Consider the following 23,636-nt stretch of genomic DNA (forward strand, 5'->3'; position numbering starts at 1 on the left):
GTAGTTATATTACAACATTTTAATATTGCACATTGTTGTTGATAAGTAAAAATGTTCTGATGAAAAATATAATAGGGAAGGAAAAAAGACGAAAATATGCCCAAATCAATGTTGCCAATTGACGCATAAACGTGCAATTTAAATTAACAAATTAATAATACATATATTTGTAATTACAATATTATTAATCAAAACTGTGAAATCAATTTCTTATCTTATATGTGTTACTTATTTCATTATTAATGGAATGTTAATAACATACAGAAAATTAATTTCCTGTATATATTGTGATTTTAATTAAAGTTTAAATATTCCTAGATAACAAAATTCTAATGTAATATTTTTTCAAATGTTTAAATTTTGTAATGTATGTGTTAATATACTTAATAATGTACTTAAATTGAAAGAAAAATCTCTAGGATGAAAAAAATTTTAAAATTATGAAATAAAAAAAAAATTCCTTTCTGTAAACTCCAAATAGTTAGGATTTTCAGTTTACTAAAGCTTGGTACAAATATATGATTTTATTCTTTCTATTTTCCATAATATTTTGAAAGAATGATTTAAAAAACGTGCAAAGTATACAACATACATGTATCAAAGTATATCAACAATATCAACAATTATATATATAATTTTTTTTAAACAAAAAATTATATAAATTGTTAATTATTCTAACAAATGTTGTATAAATGTTTAATATAAGCATTAACATAACTTAATTATTTAATCAAAGATATTGGCAATCCAAATGAATAATTAATTTATATTTCTTATTTAGTTTAAGTTTATTGCATTTTTTCACAGTTTTTTACTACTTTTTACTTTGCAACTAATTACTACGAATAATAAGATAAACTATATAATTTATATTCGATATTCTAGAAAAAATTTATAAAAAAAAAATTAATCAAGAATAAATATGTTAATATACACTTTCTTATATGTTAATATAACAATAATATTAGAATTTTTCACATTCTTAATAAATTATTCTTGACACCATTTAGCATTTTTTTTTTAAGAAAGTTGAGAAAATAATTTTAACAAAATTTTTATTATTTAACGAAAAATTTTGTCAAATGAAATACAAAAATTCGAAAACAGATAAATTGAGTAATTGTAAATAATCTATTTATTTTATTTCATTTTACTTTCCTAATCTGTTAACTCAAACGTAATTAACGTATCCTAATAAAAACACATAAATATCGAGAAGAAAAAACTAAATCAGTGACAGAATCTGCTGACATTTTTATAGATATTGCAATTCGAACGTCACGTTGTATCGTTCAAAAAAAAAAAAAAAAAAAAAAGATAAAAATAAAAAAAAAATACCGAAGTAACACGATCTCGTTCCTCGTTATAGAATGATAAATAGCTTTTATTTTAACGGGACCGACAAGTGACACGGCTTACAATACAATATACACTGTTCGCATATCTAAACCTACAAATAAATTTTCTCGATCCTCACTTACCTCTTCCACAAATGAATTCTTTTGTTTCGTAATTGAGAGATTTAATGGAGAAAGGACACGTGTCGTAATACTGATGAATTATATATCAATTTATAAAAAAAAAAAATATATAATTTTCTTAGAAAATTTAAAACTAAATTATAATTCACCTTGAATAAAAATTAAATTAGATCAATATTTCCCAATTTTATTGTATAATAATTAAATAATTTATAAATAGAAGAAAAAAAGGGATGGACGAATATTAGAAAATCATTTTATCAAAAAAAGTTTAATTTAAATATAATCCAATTTTCATTTCAAAATCTATTCTTCTTTGGGTGTATAATTTTTAATTTAATATTTAATAATTGGAACTAGGAATGAAAAATGAAAATTTTAAATAATAAGTAAAATAATAACTGTATCTTCTATATATTAAACTTCATTGAAATTTTCTATTTTTATTTATTTTTAATACCAAATTTATTAAAAAGATTATCACACATAATATTAATATATTTATCTTTAAAGAAAGGATATCAGGTATCGAAAAATATTTTTATATTTTTATATAATTTTTATCTTTAGAATCAAAGATACCTCATGAATATATTAACATTGTATCCAAGTAACACAACACAAATATAATAAGAATATTAAATATTACTCGAAAATTCAATACATAGAATTAACGATCTAATTTATATTATACTCATATTTGCATCCAATTTATTTAAAAAAAAAAAATAAATAAAGATTCTAAATAAAATGATAAATTAAAGCGATGAATTTTAAAAGATAAAATAGAAACAAAAACGGCGAAAAAAATTGCAAAAAATCCAATTAACGTCTACAACGATAAATCACGATTGCTCGTCTAAAGATTATCTGTCGATTTTATCACGCGAGATGCAGCAATAATCTGGCATTTATCGGTCTCGATCAGATATAGATACTACTACGGTTGTGTGTAAATAACGCGTTGTATGTGTATGTGTGTGTGTGTGTGTGTGTGTTTGTGTGTGTGTGTGTGTGTGTATGTGTCCCGGCCACGATTTCAAGGTGGAGGTCGTTGAAGCGTCCCCATCGCCGGTTCCGGACTGGTTCCAGACCCTCCTCGAGTGCCAGTTCGATCGACCTCGCTTCCATTTCCATCCGGAAGTGAGGACGCGATGAAGGGAAATCGAACATTCGAGACGCGCAGTTCGTTATCCCCGTGGCCGAGCATCCGCGTAAATTCGTCGTGCTCGATTCACTCGAGAATTTCAATTTTTCGATTTGCGAAAAAATTTTTAGGGAGAAGAGCGAGAGGAGGAGAGGGGAGGGAGGAGGAGGAAAGGCGATAAACGGATACATACATAGGGATGGAAAAGAGAGGGGAAAAAAAAAATGGAGGAGAATATACATGGCGGAGATTGCAGGCGTCGATTGAATTTTTCTCGTTAAAGGATATGGCGGAATAGATGCGTGGAGATGGTTTAATTAGGATTATTTCTCTTTCCCTTTTCATTTCATCCTCTCTCTTTTTATTTTCTCCTTCTCTCTTCTGTTTTTCCAAATGATCTGGATGATAGTGTTTATGAATGAAGAGAAAGTTATATTAATTTTATATTAATTTTATTTTGGAAAATTGTAAGGTGATTCACGTGGTAGTAAATTTTTCATTTTTCATTTGTCATACAAATCATGAATTCTTTGAGGACTGATACAATTATTTTTATTTGTGATTATTATTTATTTGTACATATCTATATAGAAGTTTTTTAAAATGAAAATAAATTTTTTATTAAAATTATCTTTTTGAATATTTGACAAAGATATATTATAAGTTATTTTGTTAAAGATCTGAAACACAAAATAAATATTTTGCTTAATAAATAATATCTATAAAGATAATTAAAGAAATTAAGCGAACACTGAGAACATTTTAATATTAACACGATGATGTTAAAATTAATAATATTACAATATAATTAACGATAATAGATCTAATTAAAATTCTGAAAGTCATCCATCTTCTAATTGGTTTCATCAACAACAAGTGTCTCCTCAAACCATCTCTAAAAAGGAAACATGCACAATTCCATCAATTTGCATCGTTTCCTGTTTTTATTAGCAAAATTAATATTAATATTTTTTTGTTTGCGCATTATCGATAATTCGTTCTATCAAGAAATTAACCAATTTCATTTCATACCTTGTACAAGTTTTCAAATTTAATTTACTCAAAAATTATTAAATCTCGAGTAAAAAAAAATATTCCTTCCTTTTTATCTTATTTCTTTCACGAGAAATCACTTTTCCGATTACATCATGAATAATATAATAGAATATTCTGTATATAAAATCATCCCTGTGAAATTAAAGGTATTTTTTACATTTTATATACAAATATATTACGAAAATTTATTTATAAAAATATTTTTACTCCAACTTTTTACTATCTTTTTCGACTTTCTATTTTAGAATCAATTATAGAACATAAATGCAATAGTACATTTACGTGCATAGAAAAATAATCGATATTTTAACTCCATTACTTCTAACTAAATATCGCACGAAATTTAACTTGAAACTTTCCACGATACAATTCTTTATATCGATAAAATTAAAAAGCTGCGTTAAAACAATATTAATTAAAATAAGACACTGCGTTAAAGAATCGGTTGAATTTCATTTCCATCAATGTTCTCGTATATAAAATTGAAACATAAGCGCGGAGGGGTCCGAGTAAAAAAAAAAAAAAAAAAAAAGAGAGAAAAAAAAAAATTGTTTCAGAGAAGCAATTTACGAAGTATAACATGGTTTACGTTTTCCATGGAGTTTGTTGTCTATTCAGAGGCAACTACGTTATATTTTCCTGCAAAATTCTCTGTTAAAAGTGGCAGTTTAAAACGATAAAGTTAAACCCCCTCCCCTTGCCCCGTGAAGTTTCGAAACAATCCCGTGAAAGATTCCGGAAGAAGTTCTACGTTGCGCGCGAACTTTTGAATAATCTATTGTCTAATGTCTCATTGTTCTCGTATAAAGAAAAAATTTGTAAAAAAATATTCTTGCAAGTTAAATTACTCCTTTTATCGATATTTCCTAATTTTCAGGAAATTTTTTTTATTTAAAAAAGATTTCTATTTCCTTCGTCCATGTTTCCTGTACTTATTATATGAAATGTAAAATAACTTAAGAAATATTTAAGTATCTCTTCAATACTTGCTCTAACTATATTATCGATAATATATTTTTAAATTTTATTTAAAAAACATTCGTATTCTTGTATCATTCTAATATTCAGATCAATATTCTTACCGATATCTATTATTAAATTAAATTATATATCACATTCAATATATGTATTATTATGACACGAATAAAATATTCATATTCAATTTTTAGTTATCAATTTTAAAAGTAAATAAATTTACGAAATAATAAAAGTAATCAAATATATTCTATTCAAAATGTACAACTTTTATGTGCTATAAAAATTTGTGCGATTATAATTTAATAATATTTTTTATTAAACCAATGAATTTCGATTGAATCCTGTACAAAAAAAAATCTTTCTCATTTATACATACACATTATACATATATATATCAAAAATTGAATATAAAACTTTAATCCAGAAAAAAAGTTTATAAAAAAAGAACGATATCAAAAAAATTTCATATCATTCTATATATCACTCGTATCAACCAATATTTAAAAATCTACCACTTTCCATCACACATATTTTCCAAAAAAAAAAGGGAGAAAAAAAAAGGAAAAAATCAATGCATAACGAAAAATAGAGATAGAATTCTGAAATACCTATTGTTCTCTCTTTTTTTCCTTTCTTTTTTTTTTTTTCCTATTTTCCCTATTACACACACACACATATTTCGACGCATTGAGCGTTAAATGGCATTGTTTGGCGAGTTTCGTTCCGAAATTATTATTTTCGGTGCAGGAAATAAAGCAGACACAGAGCCACGGATACTAAATTTCGGCGGTTTTAACGTATCGCGTTGCACGAAACTGGCGCTACACTTTTCTGCCATAACTTCAGACGGAGAATATTCCACGACATTACGACCGCTACTTTTCATTCTTTCTATTGTATAAAATGCAAATTTCATCGACCGAAAAAGACTTGGTGCATCCGTGTATCGTTTCGATATTTTATCTCTCGCCGAAATTGGAAATTCTTATTTTATTTCTATTGTATTTAATTCTCTCCGCGCTTCTCAACATCTTAAATTTTATTTTACTCGAATAGAGTCGATATATTTCTATTTCCAATTATTTGCAACAAGGTTTTCAACAAGCTTCATGATAAATATTTTAAGGGAAAACTTTTATCGGTTCTACTAATTTATTACAATTATAATTAAAAGTAATTCTACAAGTAACATTATATATTAATTTATTGCTATTTTACAAGAAAATTTCGATTGAAATCAAACTTCAATCGTGTGAATATAGAGGAATTTTATTTATATGAGCCTATCAGAAAACAAACACGTTCACATAATTAACTGTTCATATAACAGGAATCCAATTAATTCTTCTAGAAGCTATTATTTTTTTATCCAATTAAAAGGAATTCGCGTAAAAAGAATTTCACGAAATATCTTCTGTAAAATGTACGATGATACATCAAATATCATAAATTTACTAATTTTTGGAAATATAATAATGCTGAATTATTTCAACTCTTTGCTTATTTCATATATCGAAATTATATTTCCAATTAAGATTAAGATTATTATATAAATTTATTTGTATGAATGACGATCAGTTAATACTATTACATGGAAAATTTTCAACATTTAAGAATAGCTCATGGAAATATTTTAATATTATCTTACAGGAAAAATCACTTTTATTAATTCATTATATTATTATTATCTTGATAAAAAAAAATCTTGATGAAAAATCTCTTCAGTGAAAGTTCGTGAACAATTTTCTCATTTAGATACAACTACAAATTAATTACTGAAATTTTATAGCACAATAAAAGATACTTATATTTTCCTGATTAATTTAAAAAAAAAAAAATTGGTTTTCCATTTTTGCTTCAAATTGAAAAATTTGAAAATAACATTTCTATTATTTTTCTCCAATTCATACACAAAATTTCTATGAATTTCACAAGTTAAATTGGATTAAATTAGATCAGAATAATATAATTGAATAATATATACTAATAATAAGTTAAATTCCAAAGCGACATCTTCATCCCAATCTTCGTTTTAATATCTCTTAATCAAACGATTAAAAGACAAACATTTCAAAAGTGATCAAAGGAAAAATATTTTTCAGTTATATCAAATATTTCTCAATTTTTATGATTAATAATGCGTTTCAATTCGAAATTTTCGGTAAATCAATTTTTTCTTTCCCTTTTTTTTTTGCCACGAAATATTAGCCCCACGGCGATTTCGAGATCCCGATTAATTTTAATTGTCGGCAAATCCACGAGCCTGGAGGCGGCCTTGGCCCAGAGACGAATAGGGATGTTGATAAATGGACGAGGGATGAAAGGTAACCGAGAAACCGGAGGAGACACGCGAGCTTAGGAATGACGATTGATGGATCGATGCGTGGGAAGACGTAGTAGGATTAGAGCGTTGCTCCAAAGTTTTGTATACAAGCTTTTTCTTCTTTCTTCCTATCGATAAGTGATTTTTGATTTTGTTGGATATTGATGGAACTAGGCACAATTTTAATTTTTTTTCGTTCGCGAGTTCTGACACGAATGTTTTGATAAATTGTTTAAACGATTTAAAAAAATTATTGCTCTCATTAATTTTGTAGATTTTTGTTCGGTAATTTATTATAATTTAATTATTCTCTTGGATAAATAAATTTGGAATAGATTAGATAGAATATAAAGTTATAAGATAAAAGAGAAAAATATTATTAATTGATAATATAATTAAAATTAAAATCAAGAAATGTAATATATATATAATGTATAATATAATAAATCTATACCAAGTTCTCAAATTATACTTTTTTAGAAAATTTTATTCTGATTTTATTGAAAAGATGGATTTGAATTTTTATCATAATTCATTTTCGCAAATTCTGACACGAATGTTTTGATAAATTGTTTAAACGATTTAAAAAAATTATTGTTCTCATTAATTTTATAGATTTTTGTTCGATAATTTATTATAATTTCATTATTCTCCTGAATAAATAAATTTGGAATAGATTAAATAAAATATAAACTTATAAGATAAAAAAGAAAAATATTATTAATTGATAATATAATTAAAATTAAAATCAAGAAATGTAATATATATATAATGTATAATATAATAAATCTATACCAAGTTCTCAAATTATATTTTTTTAGAAAATTTTATTCTGATTTTATTGAAAAGATGGATTTGAATTTTTATCATTTTTTAACAAAATTAATTCTGAGTTAAAAAATAATTTTATCGAGAAATATTAAAATAAGGAATCAAATATTTCAACATCCAACTATGTGATAAATTTAATAACTTAAAAGAAAATTTAAGAATTGTATTAAACAGATGATTCTGAGTTCTCGTGACTTACAAGTCATTTATAATTTAAATAAAAAATATTTTATTTACACACGATTTGGAAATTTAATTAATTTCAAACGAAATATTCTATAACTTGCTCAAACTAAAAAAAATATCATAATTCGAATAAAGAACCCAATTTCTTTTATCCCTCATTAATATCCATATATAATAATAAAAAAAAAGAAATTATAATTAAATACGTTTCTCGAGTTTCTGATTTCAAACAATTTTTTCTAAAAGTCAAAATTTATCTACACTTATCACCCTTCAAACACAACACGGTTTCACTTTTAATTCACCTCGAGCATAATCCCAAACCCCAACCATAAAATTGTCAACACAACGAACAACCACATCTCGCCCAACACCATCTTTGTCCAAACACGACATAACCTGTTGAAGCATCAGAAACCCAATAGACAACAGACCCAACAAGGGTGGAGAGTCCGCGTAACCCGAAACAGAAAGATCCAGAGAGAGAGAGAGAGAGAGGACACGCACAATAGATCCCCCTAGAGCTGGCAAGGGGTAGGTTGCACGGAGAGTAGGCATAGGTAGGCGTATTTTCGACCTGCCTACTGGTTTCCCGTAATTTTCGAAAGGCCACGGTTATATCGACGGTTTGGACGGTGATTGGAGATCGGTTTGTGGCCAACCAAGGGCGAAACAGGCCGGTGAAGGGTACGGCACTGTGGGGTGGTGGGCATCGAGCGAAATAGGAGGATAACAACGCCACGTTAATTATGCGTTAACAGCCTCCAATTAGAGACCGCATCGAGCATATCCCCCTCGAACTCAACCTCCTCTCTCTCTCTCTCTCTCACGACGTTCGCCCGTTTCGTTCTATTTCATGCTCACTGGCACTAACCTTTGTAGCGGATCTCCGTGCAAACCTCGAATCGCATGCGTTTACGTGTAGGCGGTCGTCGAGAGAGCGATCGATACACAACACGGCCACGCGGGGCCTTTTTCAAAAGCCTCTCTCTCTCTCTCTCTACTCTCCTCTTTTTCGCTTCGTTCGGGGTGGAAAAGAAAGGAAAATGGAGGAAATATATATATATAGAGAGAGGAAGCAAGTGTAAGATGAGTTTGGAGAGCAGAGGTCGTTTTGTTTATCTCTCGGTGGCCGCGAGACGAGATCGTACGTGATGCAGGGGTGGATTTTGTCGAAGGGAAAGTTATGGCCTCGGACGAAGGGAATCGAAGAATGCGAAGCGATGAAAATTTGAAGTTTGTCGAATCGAGTTGGAGAATTGTTTGTTCATTTAATTAAAGAAGCGAGAAGAAAATCTATTGACGGACAAACCTGCGCGTCGAATGCGATACAAGTGGTGTATTAATACGACGAGAGATTGAATAAGGCTATTCACAGATCGTTTGAAAGAGAGGAGATTAAATAGATATAATTTGCAATGTACAAGAGAGTACAAGGGGCGAATAAAACAAATAATTTAAAAATATGATGGGCGCGCTCAATGTATCGTATTGAGATTTGACGTGAAATAATTCAATTTGACGTGGAAATTAAATTTTTTTATCAATGACGTTAAAATTGTCAGGGCAGTCAATATTCTCTGTTGGAAAAGGGGAGAATTTCGAATGTTTAAAAAATTTCTTTTTTTTAATCAATATTTTGCTCCTGAAATACATTGCATTATGATCATATGGAATTCCAAGTGATTGGATTAATTATGAATTATTTTGTACCATCATATAAGAAAAATGATTTTAAGTAACTAAAAGATTTTAATAAATCTTTAATACGAGAAAAGGAATGATTAAAAAATATTCTTTTTTTTAAATAATTTTAAAAAATTCAATATTAATGCTTTTTGAATGAATTTACAGATTTTTAAATGAAAAATTTTACCCAATTAATATTATTATAGATCTCAATTATAGTTGATTATTAGCTCACGATTTCCCCAGCTATCCACACACAATTAGGAGTAATACAGTAATACGCAAAGTTACGCCACAAGTACAGTCCAGAAAGCATATACGCTGTTTAGTTTGTTCCATCTGCTTGGCATGTATAATGAGATCGTTGTAATAACAGCATGTAGGTAATTCCATCGAAAAGTCTTTGTTAGTGATAATCTTATGAAACTTCCACTTATATATAGAATATATAGAATATTACCACTTGCAATATATTAATAAACATTTTAAACTAAATTTAAATTCTTTGATAAATCTATTACTAATTAAAATGTTTTATTTAAATATCCAATTGTAATATTAATCTATATTTTATTATTTTTACTAAAATTATTGTTATACTCTTCTTTTTATTACATACATATTTCTCAATAATTAAATTATCTTATAATAGAAATTAATGTATTTACACTTCACATAAATAAACATTAATAGTTAAAATAAAAAAAAGATATATAATAGAAAAAGTATTAAATTGTATTTATATCTATCTTATTATTCAAATTAATTTATTTTAATATTTTATAATTATTAATCACTTAAATTACTACTAAATAATTTATATTTATCAAATATTCCTCCAGTCAATCTTCCAGATACCATAAAATTCTCTTTTAAAGAAAGAAGAAGAAGAAGAAGAATAACTTTCTCAATAACTCAAGATATGATTTAAAATTTTTCACAAATACATATATCAAATTATCAAGTTTTTCTCATTACAACTCATCGCCAGAAACTATTGTTCCTTATCAGCACTTTTCTTTCGCAATTCTGATAGATCAATTGCATTTCTAGCTCGATGGTAACGCAATTATCGAAAAGATAAATATTTTAAAAATCTATTTGATATGATCGTGAATATCCGGTGTAAATTTATCATTGTATCGATTCATTCACAATTAGGCGCGGAATTCTGCTTGATTCTACGTCGCGAGGTGGCGAGGTATTTAAAATTAAATTCACTCCTGTGTAATGTAGCACAAATGGCAAGTTGCCACGGCCAACCAGCCAGTCTTGTTTCTTGAGATGCGAATCGGAAGGACGCGTCTCATTGCTTAAAAAAAAACAAATAAGACTGATATAAATAAATAATAAATAATAATCAGAGAAAAATTGAAATCTCTACCTGTTACACGATCCTATTCAATTGTTTTATTTTTTTTTCTAAATCAATATAAAAATATTATTTTTTTTTATACTTTTCATATTTATTATCACGAATTATAATTTTTAATTGTAAAAATAATTTTGTGTCTCATGTTGACAACAATTGATAGAGATATTAATATTGTGCCTTAAAATAATATAAGATAATTTAAACAATTTTTTAAGAAACAATTCTCATTATATGTATTATGTATATGAATTATATACATAAATTCTAGTATAGAAATAATTATTATAAAATTGTATTATAATGTAGTTTCATCATTAATACTATGATAAAAAAAATATGATAATTTAAATATTTAAAAAAGTAGAAATAATAAATAATTAGAGAAATAAATTTATTATATATAATAAATGATAAGATAAGATTTTTGCTGATAATTAATAATTATGTGAAATTAATATCATCTGATTAAAATCTTTAATATTTTTTTTCAGTGTGTCATCCTTTCAAATACATCATTTTTGTTTACTAAATTGAAAATTTTCATTTATAAAACTTTCTATATTTATTAATTACAAATTGAAACTCAGATTGAGAATCCATACCTTAATAAACTTTCCATTATATTAATATTCGAGAAATAATAATTTCGTAACTTTCAATTTTTAATATTTCTAATTAATATTGCAATCAAGATAAAATTAACATTAGATTATTTGAATAGAACAAATATATTTACTTCTTACATTATATTCTTCACTTTATTACATTAAAAATAATTCAAATTCGAGAAATAATTCTACTTAAAAAATTATATGTAATTTTTTGTATAAAAATTTCTTTTTCCTGTTTCCTTTCATCTCTCAAAAAATTTTGACTTTTTCGAAAAATGTTAAACTTTACAATATACCTAGAGCAAATTTTATTTTACTAATTTCAATATCAATCAAATAGATGCATGTGATTTTAATAATTATAAAAATATACAATTCATCACTCAAGAAAAAAGAAATTCTAATTTCCTCTTCCTCCACATCTCGTAATCGAAATCGCAAAAGTTTGGGGCGTTAAAAGCGATCGCGACACACCTGACCGGCCAATGGAACTTTTCCAGAGTTGTCCATCCCTCCCCCCCATTAACCGATCTCTCATTCGGATTATATAATCGAATTATTGCGGAAGCATCCGAACAACGACGACCACGCGACTAGTCGAAATTCGACCGGAAACCGAAACTTCCACTCAACGATGATGATTCTCGAGAGCTGTTGCTTTGGTGGGCTCGTATCGATCCTCGTTTCCATCGATTCGAAAACACGAGCCGAGACAGTTTCGTGACCGAATCGACGAAAATTGTGTCTGCTCGATTCCGAGATTGCGCTATCTCGTGTTGAGCTATTTGAATTCGCGTAATTGGTCGAATTATTTTATAGGGAATTAAATCTCTCTGTAAAAATTTAATAAGAATATAATGAATAGAAAAATATTGGATATTACTATAATGTTGGTAATAAAATTATTAGATTGAAACTATTTTATATTCAAAATTTTAAGCCAGGTTTAAGATTTTTCGTTATTTGATTTTAGAACAATTTTATATTAATTTTCAAGATAAAAAAATATATATATAAATGTGTTTATTATGTAAACATTATAAGATTATTATTATCGACAAGTTCATTAATCTATTATATAATAATATTCAATAAAATTTAAATTAAATTTTTTCCTTTTTCTCACTATTTTTTTCCCCTAGGCCGCTATTTATTACTTGTTTTGATATGGTCGGATTCAATGACAACGACATCATTATGATCACATTCAACGAGAGAGATGAACAAAATCGTGTTATATGATGTTGGTTATAAATAAATCTGATTATTCATGACGCGATTATATATATATCTAACTCCAAAAACCTACGTACTCTTGGCAATCAGTTTTACGTCAACAATATTCAATTCACGTCAGAAATTCGTCGAGTCGATCCATCCTTCAAACTCCACTGCGTCCCAAGCTATAATAAGAAATTGAACAGGGACGAAGAATAAATGAAACATTTTAAAAATTATATAATTAATCGCAAATTAATAATTAATAATTTTTTAATCTTTGAAAAAACCTAAAACTATACAAATACTCATTTCTGTAAACAAGTTTTCCATTATTATTATTTTAATTTTCAAATAGAATTTTTTTTCTTTGATAGATTTATGAAAAATTCTTTAAAATATCTTTCGATTCCATGAAAAATGTAAAAATGTATCACTATTTTTTTATTACTTATTATATAAAATATAATGCCTAATATAATAATACTAATAAAAATGGGAATTAAAAACAATAAATGTACGTACACATAATACACCTCAGCAAAAAAAACAAAACCGACATACGACCAACGCAAAAAAGAAACACGCAATCATCAAACCTAACCTTGATCTAAAACTCTCGTTTCCTCGCGTCGCCACCATCGATCCTCACTATCGCCATCTATATACAATATATTTCGATCGAAAACCATCGTGAACCATCGACCCGCATTGGATCCTTATTCTTAAAAAATAAGTCGTCGAAAAAAAAAAAGAAAACAGAGAGACAGAAAGAGAGAGAGAGATTGGATGCACAATTCTCCTCTTTTTTTTACATAAGATAACTGCAAAAACCACGAGAATAAGCGAGATAAAGGAAGAGGAGAGATAGAAACAACTATGTCGAGTCGTGGCGGCGGAGCGAATTTAAAAGTCCGCGGCACGTGTTCGAAGTGCGAGGGAGGGATGATCGCGGTAAGAAGCGAGAGGGGGCATGGAAAAAGAGGAGAACACCAGGTATCGTTTTCAGACCAGCCGAAAGCCGATATTCGAACCGAGGCCTGCCGTGCGCTCTCGTTTTAATTACCATTTTTCTTCCTCTCCGATTTCTTCGCCACCTCCATCGCCAACCATCGTATTCTTCCCCTTTTTTCCTGTCACTTCTTTTTTTTTTTTTTTTCACTGTGGGAATTAAAGATATCGGTTTCCTTCCATACTCGTTGAAGACGAGTCGACTGGAGAAGATTGTTTGAAAAAAAATTGAATTTCGTACCGAAAAATAGGGGTTCCTTCATATGGACATCGATGAAATAACGTGATATGGAATTTTTATATTAATTGTATAAAATGCTTATTATTAAATTTAAAATTTATATTTGTATTATATAAAAACTTAATTTCATTTTTTCATTCTATAACATCATGTATCAATTTTATTTGTAACAAATTTTTTATATATTCTTTATATATAAATTTTCTATAAACTTTTAATAATTTTACAATAATATCTATCGTTTTTTTATTTAATAGATATTAAAAAATATTTGTTATTCATATATTTTGATGATGAAATGAAAAATTCTTCAGACAGTAAAATTGATTAATTTGACACCTGAGTAGCATAAGACTTTTATTTAGATTTGTTATTATTATTTCATTAAAAATTCTTGAAATAAATTTTGAAATAAATTTTTTATTCAAAATATTAAATAAAATTTATCTTGAAAATTTTAAATGACAATTTCCCTTGTTTTGATTTACATCAACTCCTCGGTAAGAAACATAACTGAAAGAGCACGGTTATACATCTCGTGGATTTTTTCCACGCGAACAGCGGCCATCAGAGGGGGAACGGAGACCAGCCTGTCCGACGATCAGGCTTTCTGCATACGTCGTAGTTTGGCTTGGCAACGTACGTGACCTAGGCTACTATCTTACGTAAGCGGCTGTCGTGATACGCACTTCTCCATATTACCCGTCTGAAAAACCTATATCTTTCTTTGCCTTCTCTCGCCAACGCGAGACGCGATCCAAGCTTTGTGAAATCGACGATAATAGTTTACGAAGAAGAACAAGTTGGGAACCACTGACGACGAAGCTCAAGGTGAACGAGATTCAAAGTGGCAATGGTGAGCTGCGCGAGCACGAGGGAGAGACTACGAGGGTCCAACGTCCCTAATGCCTGCGCTTTCATTGCACACGCTAGATATACGAGAGCCTCATTCCGTCTTCGTCCACGTTTCGATCCCTTCGTTCTCCACTCTACGAGTCTCGAACGAGTTGTCTGTGCGATGACGTGGATGATAAGTTTTTTCAATTCATAATCTTTTCGATTTGTATTTATTAGAGATTTCTTCCATTCCTTCTTTTCTTCTTTATTAGATATCTCTTCTCTATTGGAATTTGATGAATAACATTTGATGGATAAGCGAGGCGTTTTTTTTTAAAAAAATTAAAAATTTTATTTCCAATAGAATCAATTAATTTCATTTGAAAATTTTATTAGCTTCGTTTTCTTTCCTCTATTAATTTTCTTCTTTAATGAATTCTTGATTGTGACAATATCTTTTATTTCTTTTAATTCTGAATTTTTTTATTCATAATAGAATTAACTACTTTATTTGGTTCCTTTTAAATTGTATGTTGCTGCTATTTGAGATTATACATATTTTCTAATATAAAACACATATAAGATTTATCGTATTGTATATATGAATAAATTATTTTTTTAATTAGTTTTTAACACGTTTAAATATAGCTATTATATAGCTTTTATGTAATATATACGATAAAAAAATGCATTAAAAAAAAAAAGAATTCAGATCATGAAGGTTAAAAATCATTTCAGAAAATTTAAAAAAATCAATATGAGAATGTTTATTTTTTATATTTTAGAAAATTAAATAACTTGTGATAATTATAGTGTCGTATGAAAAATTTAAAGTATATTTTTATACTTCATTTTAATTTACATTATAATTTAAATATATTACAGTAATTAATTTCATAAAAATTTTTTATATCTAAATAATAAACAATATTTTTCATAATCAAAACTATTTACGATCTTACGTAAAGAAAAGTGAATTAAACATTATTAATTTTTTTACATTAAATTTATGAATGTTTTTACCGCGTATTTTATAATTTATAACTAAATATTATGACCAACATATTATAAAATGATTATTCTAATTATAATCTGTTACTTCATAAAAACTAACACTTATTTTTTGTTCTTAATATACATAGAGCATTTTTGAAAGGTGCATCTGCCAAAATATGCCAGATAATATTAACATTTTCAAACTTTAAACAGATGAAGAGTGCAAAAATATTGTTATAACTTTCAACATTTTTTTTTATCAAACACTGTTTTCAATTGATATGAAATATTGAATTAAATAATAAATTATAAATAATTCTTCTTTGAAAAGAGATTTTTAATTATTAAGTGAAATTAAAATTAAAAAATCAACGGAAATAGATTTTTCCTTAAAATCTATTTTCTTTGATAAGAAAAACCTGTGTCAAAGTCTGAGTTCTTGACCAGTGTTTCTCAACTTCCTCGCATTTTCAGTTACAAGTTTTAAATTAATATTTCAATTTATTTTCCATGAAAATAATTTCAATTGAAAATAATCGTTGCGATAATCTTTAATCTTTTAAATTCTAAATTATTAATAAAAATAAATTTCATTAATTTATCAATTATTCGTTAATTATTATGGATTGGACAATTTAAGAATCTATACTTTTCCAAAGAGGATTTTTATTAAATTTGATATAGCAAATACTCGATGAAAAGAATAATAATTTGGTCTCGTAACAATTTATGCAGACGTTCTTTATGCAATCCAGAGACAGGCACAGTAAAACAGTTACGAAAAACAAGACGTATTTTTCTTTCATTGCAATCGGTTGAATATTGAATTACAAACAGCTACAGCGATACAATATTCGATAAAAATTCTAAAAAGTGTTCACGATTCGCAACAAAAAAATAAAAATATTGCTAAAAAAAATTACGAAATATAACACAACGTAAGAATATCCGAAATCGCCGATATTCGATTCTCGAGAAATTTTTTTCCTCGCAGATTTCCATCGTTTCGCACATGTACGAGGAACAAGCTTTCCTTAACTTGCAGACAATCGTTGGATCACGTAACAGTGACATTTCTAGACGCATTACATAAGTCAGCCTTTTTCCACCAGTCATTCGGAAGAACACTCGAAAATACGTTTGCCTCTGAGAAATACAAAACCCCTACATATCTTCGATTTCGCAAGGCTTTCCTTTTTCTCCTCTCCGAGTTGTTGTTCCATCCGCGCGCATTCACGCGCTACACACGCACTGTGGTGGGGATGGAACAGGCTCACGGATTATTTTTTCCATTCGCGCCTTACGTAAAATCGAGTTTACGCAGGTCGGGATCCGGCCATGAGCACGCATGACCATTTTCTCGGTTATAGAGCGGAGAGAGATGTTGAGAGAATTGCTGTTCGATAATATTTCTCGACTCTTATATTTTACGTTGCCGCTCGTCGGAATTATATAATTATTTAAACAGAACGATGAATATTAATAAATGTAAAGAGAAAAGAAAAAAAGATTAAAAGGAATATTTTTAAAAATTGCAAGAAATATTATTATTTGATATCGAGTAATATCGATAAATATTTGAGTTAAATACAGAAGAGTGATTGTTTTTAAATATATATGTAGATACATTGATAAATAGATAATATATGAACAGTAATGATCTAAGTTTGAATGACTAGTAATTTTTTTTCCCTGGTTTTCTCATATCGATAAGTTAATTACTAATAATAATATTATTTATAATATATGAATTATTATAGTATTAGAAAAAATATATTTATGACACTCATTCGTATTCGATATTTCTAATACTCTAATTCTCATATAATTTTTATACATTTATATAATTATTATATAAATTCAGTTGCATTAATAGACATTTTTTAATGTATGAATAATACAGAAAGATAGAATAATAACAAATACTACTACTAAATAGCAATAAAACATATAATGTAAATTTATTATTAAAAAATATATTATTTAATACTTTTAATGTATATATTATATATTTTTCTCTATGTGTTCAAATAATACTTTCATACAATTTTGTAATACATATATAGTAGTACATAGTAGAAATATCTTTCAAAGAAAGAATGTTATATGTTATACAATATTAACAATTTTTCTGTAATTTTTAACTCACAATTAAAATATTTATTTATTCATAATATTCTATTAATATTTGCATATTTAGTAATAGTGGACTGTGCAAGATATAGTATCTCTATATTAATAGAATATTTCATATTAGATTATATATTTTTCTCTATGTATTCAAATAATACTTTCATACAATTTTCTAATATATAGCAGTATACAGTGAAATATCTTTCATAGAAAGAATATTATAAAAAAAATATATTCATATAAAAGTTGTTTGATAAAAGGAAATATATTAACAATTATAGAATATTAACAATTTTTCTGTAATTTTTAACTCACAATTAAAATATTTATTTATTCATAATATTCTATTAATATTCGCATATTTAGTAATAATGGACTATGCAAGATATAGTATCTCTACATTAATATAATAGAATACTTCATATTAGATTATATATTTTTCTCTATGTATTCAAATAATACTTTCATACAATTTTCTAATATATAGCACAGTGAAATATCTTTCAAAGAAAGAATGTTATAAAAAAAAATATTCATACAAAAGTTGTTTGATAAAAGGAAATATGTTATACAATATTAACAATTTTTCTGTAATTTTTAACTCACAATTAAAATATTTATTTATTCATAATATTCTATTAATATTCGCATACTTAGTAATAATGAACTGTGCAAGATATAGTATCTCTACATTAATAGAATATTCCATACTAGATTAGAACCATGATAGTAATCAAGTGATTGACAAATTACTCGTGCAACTCGTATAACAATCATGACATAATTACCATATTATACTTGTACAATATTTCAAGTAACAAACATAAAAATATAAATACATACGCAATCATTTTACATTATGACAATCATCTTTCTTATTTATTCTCTATTTACTGATTAACAGATCTCCTCATAGATCAATTAATTTTATTTCTCTTCGAATAATTGTTTTATAAAAGAAATTGTTCTATTTCAGGGATAAAAAGATGAAAAACTTGACTTCTTTGAATGAGACAATTTGCATTTGAGAAAATAAGCGTAGATATGATGATGAAACGTAACACAAGAAAATGTTTACGAAAGAAAGTAAATAAGATAAAAAAAAAAATCTTGACGATGAACTTGCAAAATCAACTCAATTATAAATCATTGTGAAAAATAATAAATATCAAATAATAAATATTTCTGTTACGATTAATTATTAAAGTCCCATTCTTACATCCTGAATGTAATCCAAGGCTTCACGAGACCTTGAAATCGATTTAAAAACGAGATACTTGTATCAAAACTCGTTCGAAGGTTGTATTATTCAAGTCGTTAAATTCTCTCGATATCAATAATATCGAATTTTTTTTTTCGTTTACGAACAATGTTTTTTAAGAATTTTAAAAAAAACCTATACATTTTATGTAAAAAGTTTATTTTAATGCATTTTGTTGAGAATTTTTTTTTTTTATTTATCCAGGATATCTTCGAAATCAATTAAGGTCAGGCAGTTTCTATATGTAAAAAGAAGAATAACATTTTTTTGTTTTTAGCTTAAGTTTTACAGTAAATCAAATTTGAAAATTTTTCAAATTCATATTAGTTATAGTTTTTGGATTAGATATGAATAAATTATCGATAAAAAATAATTCTATATATGACAAAAAATATAAAATAAATGTTTTTCATTTAAAAATAATTTTTAGAGAAAATTAAATTTGAAAATTTGTCGATTATTCGATTTCTTGACTAATAAATATTCGATTTTGATTTTCTTGAAAAAGAAAAGATATAAGCGATAAAATTTTATTCTATTTTGATTTATTTAAAAACGAAGCTTTAAATAAAAAAAAATTTTCTTTACATGTAGAATCATTATATAGTCATTATTACGATATCTAAAGATATTCTATATAGATAAATTTCGAATAAAATACTCATTTTCATCAATTATATTTTAAACTACAATTATCAAAATTTATTATTTTAAATAACAAGTGTAATTATTCATATTTGACCTTTCCATGTTTTTTTTATTAATAATATTTTGATGTCGTATGAGTTTGTATAAAAATAATATAATTATGAATCAAAAAAAAATTATTAAATACTTAACATTACAATTTTGTTTTTGCAAATATAAATCAAACTAAAATAAATTACAATAACTTGGATTTGAAAAAATTCATGTCAATTCTAAAATAAACATAACGTAATGTACACAAGTACTTATTATAATAATTGTACACGATTCAAAGAAATCGACCTAATAACTATCGTTATTCTCATCCCAAGCAATCTAGTCACGAGATCACAAATGCATTATTTTCAATCACGTAAATTAGTACGTCCATTGCAATTGAAGATAAATCAGGTAGAAAGATCACTTAATAATGTACTGAATAATATTAACGAATTGATAAATTACAAGTTATAGAGACTATAATATAAATTAATTTATTTTATAAATTTTGTATACGTATAATTTTAAACTATATAGATATCTTTTATATTATTTTACAATTTTATATTGAATCTAATCATGTAAGATATTTACACTAATTTTTCATTATTTTGTAAAAATGATATTTTTATTTTATTGAACTTATGTTTTAATCATATATAGTAAAACTTTTGATATTAATAAGAAAGTGATATTATTAAAATTGGAAGATTTCATTAAATATTTATCATTAATTAATTTCCATTCTAAGATCAAATATCTTTTCAATAAAAAAGTTTCTAAAGTATATTACATCACATGATTCTCAAAAAGATAATATAGAATGGAAGTGAAAAAATTCGCCAATCTTAAAAAAATTAAACTCTCTATATAAATTTCTCCGCATCGAATAACATTAATATTCAGGATGAAAATGAAAATCGATTTAAAAACTTTTGAGAAATCCGCGATCGATGTTCTGTTTACAAGTGGCGTGTTTCTCCAAGTAATTCGATTTTCTTTCTCGCGTCATTTATTTTTAAGCGTTCGCACACGCCATGAGGAGTCGTGAGTCAATGTTTTTCTTTTCCTTCGAGCGATAACGTAACGCGTGCCCGATGGAAAGTTTAAAACACGATACGCAGCCTTGGTCTCTGACGGGCATTCCGGTTCGTCTTCGATAAAAATAATTATGAGAGGCAACAGCGGGAGCAGGCGATTCCGACCATTCCGATCGGCGACCATTACGTTACGGTTTATCACGATGGACAAGCTGTTGACGCGTTTAACGAACGCCATTAAGAAGAGGTCCCCCCCTTCTGTTCTCTTTCTTGTTTGAAAGATATGCTGGAATAGACGACTAATAATTACATGGTTGAAAAAAATATATTTTCGAAATAAGTAATACACGTTTTTATATTTTTTAAAATTTAGATACAAGATTTTTGTAAACGAACTTTTCTTTAAAATTTCATATACTTTAATATGATATAATAATTTTTTGAAAGATTTTGGAATTCTGGAGAAATCTTTATATAATTTATATAATATTCTTTTATTATGAAAGTTTCAATTTTTTAAATTTCAGTAATATATTACAGTAAAGACAATAATAATTCATACTTTTATACTTTATTAATCAATCCATCATTGGATTTCTCAAAAGAAATGAAAATTAATTACAATTCTTCCAGGTGAAAATAAAAGAAAAAAGATAGACACGACAGAAGACAAAGCTTCGAATTTCTATTTCTGCTTTGCTTCCGTAGAAACAAACACTTAGAAGAATCAAGAATTCTTTTCTTTCATGCCCGACACAATGCACTGTATACACTTTAGCTACGAATTGTTTCCATCGATTTCTTAATACTGAAACATTTGTTCAAACTGTCCATAAATACAAACTCGATTTATCACGAATCGACTATTGATGACGCCTTGCGCCTAATTCCCCCCCCCCCCCCCCGGTAGTGCATTTTTACACAACGGGAGGAACGAAAATGATGGAAAAGCATTTTTTTTATTCTCTCGGGGCGAAAGATTCTTGGAAACTTTTCATCAAACACCTCTTTTCTTTTCATCGATGTTTCCATCGACGTTTCGTTGGAAACCGATCGTTACGAACACGATATCATTTACTAATACGATTCGAGATTGATTTCGCGGAACACGATTGTTTCTTTTAGAAAAATCAATATGTGAATAAAGTTTCTCGGTAAGATGCAATACGCGCGATAAATTTTATTATTATCAGCATTGATTTGAACGAATGAATAAATGGAATTTTAACAATCAAGAAATTTTAAAAATTTTCTTCAACTGATAGAAGATATTTAATTTTGAAGTTAAAATTTATATTAAATATTAAACAAAAATAAAGTTTTCGATCAAATTGTAGTTCATTTTTATAAAGATAATTTTTTCAGATTGAGAACTTAAAAAAATGGAATAATTAATCAAGAAATAAGGAAATCTCGTATCTTAAGCTCGATTATTTTTTTTCATCATAAAATATTGAATTGAAACACACTCATTTGAAGTAAAAAAGAATTATGCGATTATGCATAAGATAAGAATGATTTAAAATTTATTTTTTACTTTAATCATAATGTATATCTTTGAAAGTATTATTCGAGAAGATATTTTTATAGTTATATAAATTTTACATTATTAAAAATTTCGAAGGTTAAACATTAAATACATCGATAAAATAAATATATTAATGAAATATTATGAACGTACAAAATAACGTAGAGAATAGAGATTAATAATTAAATAGTTTGCAAATAGTTTTCGCTCAAATACAAATTAGAAGTCACGATAGAAAAATATTTTATCACCCTTTCGTTCCACCTCGCTGCGTATCAAATGAAATAATAAATAACCCACTTAAAAAATTGAATATAAACACGCCAAAGTCACTTGTATAATTTATCTTCCCATTAAAAATCGCTGTCACCGATACCACAAATCATTTCGACACCCCTTGCAATCACCGCGCCATCCCCCTCTCCATCATCATCCCCTCTTCCTCCCCCCTCCCCTCTCCCCCTTCGTATACTCGCGATTCCGCGAGGATCGACTCTCGAAAACGGTGGTGGTGTCGAATTTATTTTTCGCGACGGTTGCCAGCCGGTTGTTGCTTCGAAATTTATAAGGTCGAACGGTTACACTATAAATTACAATTTCCTGTGCCACGTCCCTGGAGCAAATTGGCCGCTGTAACTGCAGTTTGAAGGGTCGCCCCACCACCGCGTCGAATTCTAATTTGTTTCTCTATCGGCCGACCACGGCCGGGTGTAACAGCTTTTTCTTTTTTTTTTTTTTTCCGCCTGGAACAGTTCCAGGACACTCCATGGCGGCGAAATCTGCAACCTGTAGGATGCGAATAACTGAGCAACCGGTGCCCTCTTAGTATTATCCCCCTCCTTCCCTTTACATTATTTACGATTTATGCTCGCCCTTGCGAATTTTGCGTTGCAAGTCCCTAAGATGAATAATTCTCTTGGAGATGGAAAACTGGAGATAAGAACGGAAAGGTATATTTTTAAATAACTTTTTTAAATAAATTTTTGGAGATACATTATTTTCTTTCT

At 27.3% G+C, this 23,636-nt stretch overlaps 1 protein-coding gene and 1 long non-coding RNA gene across 7 annotated transcripts in view; both read right to left on the reverse strand.

Moving 5' to 3' along the window:
- The window catches only part of Mad (MAX dimerization protein), a 409,447-nt gene that overhangs the window by 345,212 nt on the left and 40,599 nt on the right, over positions 1 to 23,636 (reverse strand).
- LOC107965614 lies at positions 10,871 to 14,175 on the reverse strand. Its single transcript, XR_003306154.1, has 3 exons — positions 13,500 to 14,175; positions 12,991 to 13,080; positions 10,871 to 11,003 (listed from the first exon to the last, which is right to left on the reverse strand). It is a non-coding gene; the product is annotated as an uncharacterized LOC107965614 (long non-coding RNA).

Source organism: Apis mellifera, linkage group LG15 (assembly GCF_003254395.2).
Source record: "Apis mellifera strain DH4 linkage group LG15, Amel_HAv3.1, whole genome shotgun sequence".
Classification (NCBI taxonomy): domain Eukaryota; kingdom Metazoa; phylum Arthropoda; class Insecta; order Hymenoptera; family Apidae; genus Apis; species Apis mellifera.